Source organism: Oncorhynchus tshawytscha, unplaced genomic scaffold, assembly GCF_018296145.1.
Source record: "Oncorhynchus tshawytscha isolate Ot180627B unplaced genomic scaffold, Otsh_v2.0 Un_contig_1937_pilon_pilon, whole genome shotgun sequence".
NCBI lineage: Eukaryota > Metazoa > Chordata > Actinopteri > Salmoniformes > Salmonidae > Oncorhynchus > Oncorhynchus tshawytscha.
The window spans coordinates 72,265-75,275 of record NW_024609797.1 but is presented as its reverse complement, the minus strand read 5'-3'; positions in this window follow the sequence as shown (position 1 = coordinate 75,275).

The following is a 3,011-nucleotide window of genomic DNA, read 5'->3' as shown; positions in this document are numbered from 1 at the left end:
GCAGTCTGAAAACCTGGCAGGCTACAGTGCTGGTATTGTGCTGCTGTGGATTGGTTCATCATTGAAAGAGAATGAGAATAACCACTGCATGTACTTCAACTAGTAATTTAACTACATGTTGCAGTAGCTCGCTGGTAGTTTAAATCAATTCAAATCGTGGTCGTATATTCAGGAAAAAATTACTTTATTGCCATGTAGCAGTGTAGCTAACTACTGGAACTACACACTACTGTTTTACCATGTAGCGGTGTAGCTAACTACTGGAACTACACACTACTGTTTTACCATGTAGCGATGTAGCTAACTACTGGACCTACACACTACTATTTTACCATGTAGCGGTGTAGCTAACTACTGGACCTACACACTACTGTTTTACCATGTAGCGGTATAGCTAAATACTGGAACTACACACTGCTGTTTTACCATGTAGCGGTATAGCTAACTACTGGAACTACACACTACTGGTTTACCATGTAGCGGTGTAGCTAACTACTGGAACTACACACTACTATTTTACCATGTAGCGGTGTAGCTAACTACTGGACCTACACACTACTGTTTTACCATGTAGCGATGTAGCTAACTACTGGACCTACACACTACTGTTTTACCATGTAGCGGTGTAGCTAACTACTGGACCTACACACTATTGTTTTACCATGTAGCAGTGTAGCTAACTACTGGAACTACACACTACTGTTTTACCATGTAGCGGTGTAGCTAACTACTGGAACTACACACTACTGTTTTACCATGTAGCGATGTAGCTAACTACTGGACCTACACACTACTATTTTACCATGTAGCGGTGTAGCTAACTACTGGACCTACACACTACTGTTTTACCATGTAGCGGTATAGCTAACTACTGGACCTACACACTACTGTTTTACCATGTAGCGGTGTAGCTAACTACTGGACCTACACACTACTATTTTACCATGTAGCGGTATAGCTAACTACTGGACCTACACACTACTGTTTTACCATGTAGCGGTGTAGCTAACTACTGGAACTACACACTACTGTTTTACCATGTAGCGGTATAGCTAACTACTGGAACTACACACTACTGTTTTACCATGTAGCGGTATAGCTAACTACTGGAACTACACACTACTGTTTTACCATGTAGCGGTATAGCTAACTACTGGAACTACACACTACTGTTTTACCATGTAGCGGTATAGCTAACTACTGGAACTACACACTGCTGTTTTACCATGTAGCGATGTAGCTAACTACTGGAACTACACACTGCTGTTTTACCATGTAGCGGTATAGCTAACTACTGGAACTACACACTACTGTTTTACCATGTAGCGGTATAGCTAACTACTGGAACTACACACTACTGTTTTACCATGTAGAGATGTAGCTAACTACTGGAACTACACACTACTGTTTTACCATGTAGCAATGTAGCTAACTACTGGAACTACACACTACTGTTTTACCATGTAGCAATGTAGCTAACTACTGGAACTACACACTACTGTTTTACCATGTAGCGGTGTAGCTAACTACTAGACCTACACACTACTGTTTTACCATGTAGCGATGTAGCTAACTACTGGAACTACACACTGCTGTTTTACCATGTAGCGGTATAGCTAACTACTAGACCTACACACTATTGTTTTACCATGTAGCGGTGTAGCTAACTACTAGACCTACTTTTTCAAAGTATTGGTGAATAGGCAAGAACCTCTTTGTCTTCATCTGACCTGTGTAATTTTCACCTGAAACAGTGTTTGTGTTTAATGAGCTACATTAGACATTTAGTTAACCTCTGACTCCAGAGTGATCTGTTATTGCAATTTGTAGTCTATGACAAATACAGATTTAGATATGATGATTTTTTTTTTCCACGATTAGTAGTAACTTTAGTTTAGTAAACTATGTTTTTCCGTAAGGGTATCTTTAGTTTAACTTCTTCCTGTGAGAAGGGTAGCCTAGTGGTTAGAGTGTAGAGGAGGTAGGTAGCCTAGTGGTTAGAGTGTAGAGGAGGCAGGTAGCCTAGTGGTTAGAGTGTAGAGGAGGCAGGTAGCCTAGTGGTTAGAGTGTAGAGGAGGTAGGTAGCCTAGTGGTTAGAGTGTAGAGGAGGCAGGTAGCCTAGTGGTTAGAGTGTAGAGGAGGCTGGTAGCCTAGTGGTTAGAGTGTAGAGGAGGTAGGTAGCCTAGTGGTTAGAGTGTAGAGGAGGCTGGTAGTCTAGTGGTTAGAGTGTAGAGGAGGCTGGTAGCCTAGTGGTTAGAGTGTAGAGGAGGTAGGTAACCTAGTGGTTAGAGTGTAGAGGAGGCAGGTAGCCTAGTGGTTAGAGTGTAGAGGAGGCAGGTAGCCTAGTGGTTAGAGTGTAGAGGAGGTAGGTAACCTAGTGGTTAGAGTGTAGAGGAGGCAGGGAGCCTAGTGGTTGGAGTGTAGAGGAGGCAGGTAGTCTAGTGGTTAGAGTGTAGAGGAGGCAGGTAGCCAAGTGGTTAGAGTGTAGAGGTGGTAGGGTAGCCTAGTGGTTAGAGTGTAGAGGAGGTAGGTAGCCTAGTGGTTAGAGTGTAGAGGAGGTAGGTAGCCTAGTGGTTAGAGTGTAGAGGAGGCAGGTAGTCTAGTGGTTAGTGTGTAGAGGAGGCTGGTAGCCTAGTGGTTAGAGTGTAGAGGTGGTAGGGTAGCCTAGTGGTTAGAGTGTAGAGGAGGTAGGTAGCCTAGTGGTTAGAGTGTGGAGGTGGCAGGGTAGCCTAGTGGTTAGAGTGTAGGGGCGGTAGCAGGGTTAGCCCTAGTGGTTAGAGTGTAGAGGAGGCAGGGTAACCTAGTGGTTAGAGTGTAGAGGTGGCAGGGTAGCCTAGTGGTTAGAGTGTGGAGGTGGCAGGGTAGCCTAGTGGTTAGAGTGTAGGGGCGGCAGGGTAGCCTAGTGGTTAGAGTGTAGAGGTGGCAGGGTAGGTAACCTAGTGGTTAGAGCGTTGGACTAGTAACCGGAAGGTTGTGAGTTCAAACCCCTGAGCTGACAAGGTACAAATCTG